Consider the following 12,413-nt stretch of genomic DNA (forward strand, 5'->3'; position numbering starts at 1 on the left):
AGTGCCACTTCCGGCTTTTTTCTTTTTGCTTATGTGGTGCTGAGGAATTGAACCCAGGGCCTCAGGCTTGCAAGGCAAGCGCTCTACCACTGAGCCACCTTCCCAGCCCCAGTCCTTCACTTCTTTAGTTAACTCCTAGGTATTTTATTTTTTGTGGGGATATTACAAAAGGAGTTGCTTTCCTGATTTCAGCCATGCTCTTCTCATTGTTGGCATACAGAAAAGCCATTGATTTTTGAGGGTTAATTTTATACCCTGCTACTTTGCCAAACTTTCAGATCAGCTTGAGTAACTCAGGAGTGGAGTCTATGGGATTCTTTAAATACAAGATCATGTCATCTGCAAAGAGGGAGAGTTTTACTTTATCTTTCCCTATTTGGATCCCCTTTATGTTTGCATCTTGTCTTATTGCTCTAGCTCGGCATTCGAATACTAAATTGAAGAGAAGTGGAGCGTGTGGACATCCTTGTCTCATTCCTGAATTTAGAGGAAATGGCTTTAGTTTTTCACCATTAAGTATAATGCTGGCTTTAGGTTTGTCATACACAGCCTTTATTATAGTGAGGAATGTTCCATGGATTCCTAGTTTTTCCAGAGCTTTCATCATAAAAAGGTGTTGGATCTTGTCGAATACTTTCTCTGCACCTATTGTGATAATCATGTGGTTCTTATCCTTGCTCTTATTGATGTGATGAATTATATTGATTTGTATATATTGAACCAGCTTTGCATCCTTGAAATGAATCCTGTTTGATCATGGTGTATGATTTTTTTGATGAGTTGTTGAAGTCAATTGGCCAAAATTTTGTTGAGAATTTTTGCATAGATGTTCATCAAAGAAATGAGTCTCTAGTTCTCTTTATTTGATGAGTCCCTGCCTGGTTTTGGGATGAGGGTTATGATGGCTTCATAGAAAGAGTTTGGTAGTGAACTTTCACCTTCAATTTAATTGAAGAGTTGGAGGAGTATTGGTGTGAGTTCTGCATTGAAGGCCTTGTAGAATTTAGTTGTAAATCCATCTGGTCCTGGGTTTTTCTTGGGTGGGATGTCTCTTATTGCTATTTCTATTTTGATGCTTGGTATGGGTCTGTTATGTTGGTTTAAAGCATCTTGGTTTAGTTTGGGCTTATCATTATTTGCTAGAAATTAGTCCATTTCTTCCAGATTCTCAAACTTATTAGCATAAAAGTTTGAGAAGTATTCTCTTATAATGTTCTGAATCTTGGTTGTTTCTGTGGTGATGTTTCAATTCTTATCTCTCAGTTGGTTTATTTGTTCTCTTCTCTTTCTGGTAAGATTTGCTAAGTGTCTGTCAATTTTATTATTTTTTTTCTCCAAGAACCAACTCTTTGTTTTGTTGATTCTTTCTATGGTTTTTTTGGACTCTAATTCATTTAATTTGGATTTTTTTTGTCAGTTGTGGGGCTTGAAACTCTGGGCTTGGGTGCTTTCCATGTACTCTTCAGCTCAAGGCTACTTTACCACTTGCACTACAGCACCACTTCCGGTTTGCTAGTGGTTTATTGGAGATAAGAGTTTCAGGGACTTTCCTGCTCAGGTTGGCTTTGAACTGTGATCCTCACATCTCAGCCTCCTGAGTAGCTAGGATTACAGGCATGAGTCAAACGCATGGATCGGATTTAATTTTAATTATTTGTTTCCATTTACTGGATTGGGGTTTGGCTTGTTGCTCTTTTTCAAGGATCTTCAGGTGCTTCGTAAAATTGTGAGTTTCAGATCTCTCCAATTTGTTAATGTAGGAACTCAGAGCTATAAATTTGCCTCTGCGTACTGCCTTTGCTGTGTCCCAGAGGAGCTGGTAATTTGTGTTCATTTTTGTTAAATATCATAAACATTCTAATCTTTTGCAAGAACCACTTTGGTTCAACAGTGTGTTGTTCAGCCTCCAAGTGTTACAGGATTTTTCTTTGTTGGCCTTTGATGTTGAATTCTAATTTTATTCCCTTGTGGTCTGAGAGAATACAGGGCATACTTTCAATGTTTCTGAATTTGGACAAATTTTTTGTGACCTAAAATATGATCTATTTTGGAGAATGTTCCGTGTGCTGCTGAGAAGAACATGTATTCTGATGTTGCTGGCTGAAATGTTCGGTAGATGTCTGTTAAGTCTAGTTGGTCTATGCAGTTGTTTAGATATGCAGTTTCTCTGTTGAGTTTTTGCTGGGTTGATCTATTCAGTGGGGATAGTGGTGTTTTAAGGTCCCCAACAATTAATGTCTTTGGATCTATGTGAGACTTTGGGGAAAGTAGTGTTTCTTGGATAAATTTGGGTGCTCTGTTATTTGGTGAATAGATATTTAAAATTGTAATAACCTCCTGAAGGAGAGATCACTTAACTAGTATGTAATGACCTTCTTTATCCCTTCTTGCTAATTTTAATTTGAAGTATATTTTATCTGATATTAAGATTGCAACTCCCTCCTGTTTATGAGGGGCGTTTGCTTGGCAGATTTTATTCTAGCCTTTCACTTTCAGAATGTTTGTTTTTGTGGGCAAGGTGTGTCTCTCGAAGGCAGCAGATAGAAGGATCTTGCTTTTTGATCCAACTAGATAGTCTATGTAGCTTAATTGGAGAGTTAAGTCTATTAATATCTAGAGTTAGGACTGAGAGGTGTTTGGTAGTTCCTGCCATGTTATCCATCTTCTGTGGGAGGGGGGACTGTGTCAACTGGGTTCTTCCTACGATTCTTGGATTCTCTATTTGGGGTCTGTTCTTGGCCTTTATTGTGCTCTTGTTGGTTTTCTATGTGTAGGACATCTTTAAGTATCTTTTGTAAGGTTGGTTTTGTGGAGATATATTGTTTCAATTTTTCTTTGCTGTGGAAGGTTTTTATTTTTCCTTCCATTATGAAGGAGAGTTTAGCTGGGCACAGTTTCTTGGTTGATAGTTGTTTGTCTTTAGGGTGTGGAATACATCATTCCAGGCTTTTCTGGCTTTCATTGTCTCTGCTGAGAAATCTGAAGTTATTCTGATTGATTTTCCTTCATAGGTGATTGATCTTTTCTCCATGACAGCTTTAAGGAACTTTTCCTTGCTCTCACTTGATCCTGTGCAGATTACAATGTGATGGTGGGATGTCCTGTGCTGGTCTGGTCTATTTGGGCTTCTAAAAGCTTCTTGTATCTCAATGGGCCCCTGCTAATTTCTTAAGTATGTCATATTGAAGTTAGGAGGTCAGGCCTGGCTCGTGCCATATTGGCCACATGGTGGATGTTAGGGTCTGGCATCTTGTCTTCATGCTGGGGGAAGGAAACCCCCTGCCCATCACCTGCCTCTCAGGTGATGGGTGTGCCTGGATCCCTGGAGGCAGGGGTGGGCACTTGACTGATAGGTTACTGAATCTGTCAGTCCAGTGCATGGGATTGGGAATTTCCTGTGGATCTGCCCCCTATTTAGAACTTGGCCAGCCTAGCCACCATGATGCCATCCCAAGTGTGTCTCCATGATTGTCTCCTGTGTCTTGTCTCCTGGCTAGTCTCTACTCACCATGGTCCCAACTCAGCTCTCCATTGGAGCTGAACTAGATTGTTGGTATTGTTTTTGTTTTTCTTTCTTCTTTAGCCTGTTTCCTAGCTGTGTTATGTTTATTTGGAGGCTGCAGGCCTTTGTAATAATGGGCTGTCTGCAGCCAGCTAACTGTATATTAAAGATTCCAATATTCTATATTTCAAAATGTGGCTTCTGTAGTGATTCACCTTACAACATACTTAGCTACAAAACTTTTTGTGTTCCCAATATCATTATGACTTTTTTCTAATATACTTAAAAAAAAGAGTTCTTAATCTGCAAGGAGGAAAGGTGAGAGAGTACATCATTTGTTCTCTGTCTCTGTCTATCAAGCTGTCATCTGTGCAGCCCCAACCCTCTAGTGTTTGTCGTGGCCCCCTGAACCAAGTTTGCTAAGCTCAATTCCCTCCTCCCCCCTTTTTTTTGATTGAGCACTTTTTCCAACCTACCCTCGATAGCTCTAGTCTCCTACAAATATTTCTGAATTCCAGGGAAAGTCGTTTTGGTAGCAACTTGGGAATGAAACTAGAGTTTTAGACCCAAAGCCCAAACCTCAGCAGTTCCACATGTCATGTCTGGCCACTTGCCCCTATGCCAAATAAAGAGACATGATGAAGAACAGAGAAAGGCAGCTATTGGAAGAAAACACTTCAGTACTTCTTTAGTTGTCCACAGAAGCATAGACAATGGCTTAAGTTTTAAATCTACAGACAACCGAGGACAAGGAAGGAGAAAGGTATGCATAGTTTAAGCCATCCCAGCCACAGGTGTGGCCTGGTTGACCATTAGCTCAGTCTTTGTCTCTGAAGGGGTTCTAAAGAAGCTGTTATCACTTCGCCACTTGTGAAGAACAGGAATAAGTCAGTCGCTGCTGCTGCCTGGTATGTGGTCTGTCCAGAGCTTTTGACTATTCTCTTCCTTTGGAGAAGTTTCACCTTTTGCCACATGATAAGAAGAAAGCACAGCCTGCTTAAGAGCCAATTTGCCTTTTGTCACAAGATGCTTGTAGGTGATATATCACGCCCTTCATGGAGCCCAAGATGATTGTAAAGTGTCTGTAGGAGGAAATGGCTCAGATCAAAGAACACAGATGCAAAATAGGGAGTCTGGGATACTTAGCCTTTATCCTGCTTTTAGTTAATCTATGGGCCCAGCAAAAGCAGCCTGGGGGTTGCCTCTTACATAAAAACCATGTCAAATAAAGATACAGGTTGAAGGTCAGAGAAAGGCAATTTGATATGTGGTAGCCATGAAAAGATAATATTTTAGTCCATCTGCAGCCATTTTCAGGGCAGAGGTATGTTGTATAGAAAAAGAACTGGGGTAGTGAGGGAGACGTCAGCATAATTGTTAGCTGATTTGGACTTTGCCAGAAAACCGCGCAGGCATCCAAGTACAGAGAACAAAGAAAGGTTTATTGCTGGGAAAGGGGCCAGCAAGACTCCTTCTCACAAGGGAGAAGTGAGAAGAAGCACCGGCTACTGTCTGAGGTGACCTATATAACCTAGAAGGTTTTGGAGGGGCTAGAAGGGGCTAGGAGGCAGAGACCCTGGTGTGGATGTGAGGGCCAGGGGCTTTATCATGGTGGACTAGGATTTATGGCTGCTTGCAAACAGTAGATAAGGAGCCCTGCAGCTACCCAGACCTGTAGGTCACTCTGAGGGGCTCTTGTTGTTTTACATGGTGGTACCTGCTCCAGAGGAGTGCCATCCCAAGGTAAAGGGGTTTGGAGGCTGATTATTCACTGCCTTTACTAAATGAGCCTAGTGTTGCCTAGGAAGGGAGCATGCTAAGCTGTGGAGAAGGGAAGGAGTGTACTAAGCTATAGGAAGGGAGCTCATTGGGCTAACAATGTTCTTCATGCTTCCTAGTGACTGCATGCTAAGAGGACTGTTTGGAAATATGTCCAAACATGGTTGCATGTTTTCAAAGCTCGCCTCCACATTTATTCAGATTAGAAGTCAGCCCTATTTTCCTTATCACCCACACGTGCTCTGCCTGAAGGGCTGCCTCATCCATGTTAGAACAGTTTCTTTTACCTGCCTCAGGGGTTTCAATTCCAGATGGAGCAACTGGTGAGTGTTAAAAACATTGCTGGCTAGGTTTAAAAACCACTCTGACTGAATGAGTCAGAATCCCTGGAGGTTGGAGCCCAGGCATTCATAAATCTAAAAGCTCCCAGTGGATCCTAACACAACCATAGTTGAGAAGCACTGCTTCTGTCCCTCCTCCCATCTTGCTGCTACTTCTGTTAGAACCAGATTAAATCAAACAAATAGAGTATTAATTAGACAAAGGAAAAATGAAATTTAACTGGGACAAACAAGTCCCGGGTAACCTGAGAAACATAAGTACAGACCTTAGGAATGGGACAAACTGAGGTCTGGCATTTACTGAAATTTGCAAAGTGAGTAAGAATAAGGCCAAACTTGAAAGGCAGAATCTCCAGGATAGTCATTAAAAGGAAAAGTTCCAAAGACAAAGACTTGAATTGGTGAGTTAAACACCAGGTTACTGGAATTCAGTAGATAACAGTGAAACTCAGAAAATGCCAGAAAACCTGGAAGGTGGTTTGATTTTGGGGTGTGATAAGTAAGAAATCTGGAATGTGGTTTTTTCTTTGAGGACTTATTACTTTGCGTATAGACACTGTAATTGCTATTTGACTGCTTCTTTGATGGGAAGATGGCCTTGGTTATTGGAATAACTGGAATTATAATCACCATTTTGTAATCACTAACTGCTAGCTCTGCTTCTGTAACTTGCTTCTTTGGCAATAGCGAAACTACCACTGGCCACCTATGAGTGGCACCCTCCCCCATAGACCTTGCCTTTAAATTCCCTGAGCTATTTGACTTCCAGGCTGGTCTTCACTGTCTTGGTATAGTGGAGGTCAGACGCCATGGCCATTAAATGATTCCTAGCCCTTTTGACTGAGTGTTGGTGACTCCTTTTGCAGATTGTGGGTTTGAGTCCCACTGGCCCTAGGAAGCTGGGATATTTCACTTCCTAGGTTCAACCCTCCTTTATTCCCAGTCAGGCTGCTGCAATTACTTCTCAATTCTTTCCCCAGTTTTGGTCCTTTCCTCCAATAACCTCTCTCATTCTTCTTCATACTGCTTCCCAAATTACTTTCCCAACCACAAGTCAGATCATGTCTGATTTGCCTTTGCTAGAATCAAACTTGGTCTTATCCTGAGTGAGAAACTCAGCACCATTCAGTCCTCATTTCTGCTTCCTTTACTCTTGTTACTCCTCTAGCATGCCTTGTCACTTTTTTTGTCAGTTGTGGGGTTTGAACTCTGGGCCTGTACGCTGTCCCTCAGATCTTCATCTCAAGGCTAGTGATCTACCACTTGAGCCACAGCACCACTTCTGGTTTAATCATGGTTTATTGGGGATAAGAGTCTCATGGACTCCCTTGCCTGGGCTAGCTTTGATCCTCTATCCTCAGATCTCAGTCTCCTAAGTAGCTAGGATTATAGGTGTGGGCCACTTGCACCTGGTGCTTTGTCACTTTTCTGAGTTAGCTTTCCATGCCTTTTCAAGCTGTCTCTGTTTGTGTTATTTCTATCCTGCCATGAGATATGACTCCAATGCTCAAATATCATTGTTATCTAGTCATACTTCAAGACTTATTTCAAATATCACACTCCTACTTCACTCATCAATGAAAAGTGTTGAGTCACTACTGTGAACCATTCATTTTCTCTGCAATTTTCTTTGGGTTCCTAGGGTATTTAAGTGGTGAGGCTGTGATATTGACAAAACAGATAAAAGTACCTCCCTCTGTTAGGGTTTACATTTTAGTGAGAGACTCAAGCCAAAAGAAAAATAACCAAAGCTAAGCACACAAACATAAAAATGTTAGATCAGTTCTGCGCAGGCAATTAGAATTGAGAGCAACTGGGTGGCTATTCTTCTCTGAAATGACCTCTGAGACGGTGAAAATTATACTGGGATTTAAATGACAGGAAGGGAGGGATTGTCCATTCAATGTTAGGGGCAAAACTTGCCAAAGGGAGGCCCAACCCGTGTGAAAGACCCTCAGTTTAACCACAGAGCCAAAGAGTCAGAAGAAGCAGAGAAAGTTAGCACCAGTGCCTGTATGCTTCCTATGAAATTTGGCCAGGTCCTGTTGGTGATTCACACATAATCTTAGCTACTCAAGAGGCTAAAATCTGGAGGATTATGGTTCAAAGCCAGACAGAGCAGAAAAGTCTGTACCATTTTAAATTAATCAATGAAATGTAGTTTGGAGACATGGCTCAAGTAGTAGCACCAATCATATGCAAGCAAGCAAGTGAGTGACCCCCCCCCCCCCGAGTTCAAGCCCCATACTGGCCAAAAAAATAGAAAGAGTTGAACCAGGGTGTCAGTGACTCATGCCTGTAATCCTAGCTACTCAGGATTCTAATATTTTCCTGTTTGGGCTGGGTTTAAAATTCGATCCTCAGATCTTAGCCTCCTGAGTAGCTAGGATTATAGACATAGGCCACCAGCAACTGGTAAAATTAGAATTGGGGGGCGGCATCAAAGATTTTTTTTTCATTTTTATTGTCAAGGTGATGTACAGAGGGGTTACAGCTACATAAGTAAGGTAATAAGTACATTTCTTGTCAAACTTGTTACCCTTTCCCTCATTTTTCTCCTACATTACCTCCCCTCCACCCCACCCCCAAGTTGTACCAACATATTGTCTTGTATGTATCGCTGTTGCATTGGTTCCTCCCTTGTCCTATGTCTCACTGTTCTGTTGTTCCCCTCCCCTTCCCTAATTCAAATAAATGTATATACAATACCAGGGTACCAAAATCACATACAGTGACAACAAGAGATATAACATAGGGGAACGAACATACAAAAGAAATAAAAAATCACATAGTACATTAAAAACGACAACAAAGTAAAATCTCTTGTGTCTATATCTTGGAGTTTATTTCACTTAACATCATCTTATAGGGTCATATGTACATAATTATTGAGCTATTCTGCTCATGTGCTAAGATTATTCTAGATATATACTAATTATTGCAAATAAGGGAAACCATGGGACCTATGTTTCTTTGGGTCTGGCTTACTTCACTTAATATGATTTTTTCCAAGTCTTTCCGTTTTATTACAAATGGGGAGGTGTCACTCTTTCTGATTGAAGCATAAAATTCCATTGTATATTTATACCACCTTTTCTTGATCCATTCATCTACTGAGGGGCATCTGGGTTGGTTCCATATCTTAGCTATGGTGAACAAAGCTGTGATAAACATAGTTGTGCTTTAGTATGGCCTTGTTTGTGATCATTTGGGTAAATGCCCAGAAATGGGATTGCTGGGTCATAGGGGAGCTCTATTACAAAGCCATAGTAATTAAAACAGCTTGGTACTGGCTGAGACCTGAGGATCAATGGAATAGAATTGAAGACCCAGAAATGAACCCACAGACCTATAGCCACCTAATCTTCGAAAAGAGAATTAAAAAAATAGAATGGGAGAAAGACAGCCTCTTCAGTAAATGGTGCTGGCAAAATGAATTAAACATATATAGAAAACTAAAGTTAGATCCTTTATCACCCTGCACCAGAATCAACTCCAAATGGATCAAAGACCTTGAAGTCATAGCAGACACCCTAAAAACATCACAGGAAGGAATAGGAGAAAAACTAGGGCTCCTGGGCACAGGATGAAATTTTCTTAATAAAGACCCCAAAACACAACAAATCAATGAAAGGTTGGATAAATGGGATTGCATGAAACTGCAGAGCTTCTGCCATGGCAAAGGACATGGCTAGCAAGATAAATCGAAAGCCCATGGATTAGGAGAAGAGCTTCACTAACCATACAATGGACAAGGGTCTCATGTCTAAAATATACCTGGAACTCAAAAAATTAAATCCCTTCCCCCCAAAAAAATCCTCAAAGAAACAACCACCCCATTAATAAGTGGGCTAGAGACTTAAAGAGAAACTTTTCTGAAGAGGAAATAAGAATGGCCAAAAGACACATGAAGAAATGCTCAAAACTTCTGGCCATAAAAGAAATGCAAATCAGAGCAACATTGAGATTCCACCTCACCCCAGTTAGAATAGCTATGATCAAGAAATCTAATAATAGGGGCTGGGAAGGTGGCTCAGTGGTAGAGCGCTTGCCTTGCACGCATGAGGCCCTGGGTTCGATTCCTCAGTACCACATAAGCAAAAAGAAAAAACCCGGAAGTGGCGCTGTGGCTCAAGAGGTAGAGCACTAGCCTTGAGCTGAAGAGCTGAGGGACAGCGCCCAGGCCCAGAGTTCAGGCCCCACGACTAGATCCCTCCCCCCCAAAAAAGGAAAGAAATCTAATAATAACAGATGCTGGAGGGGATGTGGCCAAAAAGGAAGCTACTTCATTGTTATTGGGGGTGTAAACTTGTTCAACCACTCTGGAAAGCAGTATGGAAGTTCCTCAAAATTGGACAGTTTTAAAGCAAAATAGTGGCATAATAAGATTTGTATTTGAGCAAGATCACTGTAGATGCTGGGTGAACAATAGATGGAAAGGGTGACAGTAGAAGCTAGGACCAGGTAGATGATTTGATGGCAGTTCAGTTTTCCTTGAAGTACTTGTTAAATTCCAAGCAAACAAAAATTTCTCTTGCTTTTGGACAAATGATTAAAATTATTCCTATCACTTAAAAAGGCCTGGATGATTTGACACCCTCACCAGCCCCCAGTACATCTTCTTTTCCTCTTGCAAGTGAGCCTTACTGACATTCATTTAGTTTCTTAAATGCATCCTTCTCTCAGGGTGCAGGAGCTTTGGATTTGCTATGGTTATGTATTTATTATATTATGTAATTTCTGTGTATGGAAAAATATATATAACATAAATGTAACATTTTACCCATGACATTTAATGCATTTACAGTGTTGTGAAATCATCACCACTATCTAGATCCAGAAGTCACTCATCATTCCAAGAGAACTCTCCATATCCCCTACCCTCTCATCTGCTTTCTGACTATGGATTTATCCATCCTGGATAGTTCACATGAAAGGAATAAGAAACTATATGATCTTTGTGTCCTTTCTTATACTCACTAATGTTTACAAGGTTCATTTGTGTTGTTTCACACAACAGGTAGTTCATTAATTTTTATGGCTGAATAATACTTCATTATATGGATATCTTACACTTAGATTATCTATTCATCCCCTGATGGACCTTATTTAAGTTATTTCTACTTACAAAGAATGTTCACATGAACATTCATATGCCAATTTTTGTCTATTTTCCATTCTTTTTGGTATACACTTAAGAGTGAAATTGCTGGGTGGTTTGGTACCTATGTTAACATTTAGTGGTACTATAGATCAGTGAATACTATTCCTTTTCTTTGGTGACTGTATAAAAAGTACCACAGATTGGCTGTATTAAAACTACTGAAAATTTCCTACCATTCTGGAGGCTTGGAGTCTAAAAAATCAAAGTGTCACCAGAGCCATGCTCCTCTAATTCTGAACTGAATCCTCCTCTGTGTCTTTCTAGCCTCTGGAAATAACCATTGATCCTTGACATTTTGCAGTTGTTTCTCATCTCTGCTCTGTTGTCAAATGGCCTTCTCCCAGTATGACTGTCTTTATATCTCCCTCTCTCCTTGTCTTCTTTATTTTTAAGGACACCAATCATATTTGATTAAGGGGCCATACTACTCCAGTATGACCTGGTCATCACTTAAATAATTATACCTGCAACAAGGTTTCTTCCAAATAAGTTCACCTTCTGAAGGTGGGACACAATTCAATTAATGAGCACCTGATTGACATCTGGCATATCTGAATCCCCTGGTGAGTGTGTTGACACAGGTTTGGGGTGAGGCCTGGAGGGGTCAGAGATTCTACAATTCCACAAACTGTCTATCAGTCAGTACTGTTAATTCAGGGATAGGGTTGATACCAGATGGTGAGACCTTACATAATAGAAAAAGTGGAAATGAGACCAAATCACATTTTATGAACAAAACAGGCAAAGCTTTATAGGATAACAGCCAGGACCGGCCAATTTCAGTTGGAGCCAAAAGGAGGTAAGCAGTGACCAAGTGGAGGGTTTATCAGGCAGTTGCTCTCTGAATAAGAGAGCAGCAAGCTTTTATTTGTTTTTGAAGACTGGGTGGGCTGAAGTTTGGTCTCTGTACATTCTTCTTGGGCACAGTTTCAAACAATATTTTTGTTCTTGTGCACAGCATCCTGGCCTTGTACTTCATGGCTAATGGATAGTCAACTTCATTCAGGAGCTGCTGAATTACAGCTGGAAATATCATCATGTATAAATGTCCTGGCCATATGTATGATATGGCTGAAGAACTTTTGGTGCTAGAACTGTTGAGGGAATACAAGGGCAGGGTCGAAGAAACATACATCTGCTCCCCGAGACAGTGAGCCAAGTAAACTGTTTGTTCTAGAGTCTTGGACTAACCATTTCTTAAGTGGTCAGTCCATCTACATGCAGAGCTGAGTAGAGCCTGACTCACGTTGAGGCAGCAAAGGGGAGAGGATATGCCGGCAGAGATGGCAAGCATTTTAGGCTAGATAAGTCCTAAACAATGGATTTGCTCCTTAATAGTCAATGCTTTTAGTAAACTCATCCTTCAACTTCCTGTGAAGTAACCTAACTAATTGTTGTTGAAACTCTGAAATCATAGAGGTATTAGCTACAACGAGCTAGAGGAAAGTCACCAGTGCCTTGCCCAGATGAGTGACTACTGATGTTAGTGATTTTAGGTCAATGAAGAACAAATGAAGCTAGAGGCTTGTTTTTGTCATTTGTGTGGCTATCTTGAACTTCACTAGTTTTAGCTTGGTGTAGTCATAAGGGGCTCTTCATCTGTAAACATTCTGGCCTTGTAGTCTTG

This window comes from Dipodomys ordii, unplaced genomic scaffold (genome assembly GCF_000151885.1).
Source record: "Dipodomys ordii isolate 6190 unplaced genomic scaffold, Dord_2.0 Scaffold96, whole genome shotgun sequence".
Lineage (NCBI taxonomy): Eukaryota > Metazoa > Chordata > Mammalia > Rodentia > Heteromyidae > Dipodomys > Dipodomys ordii.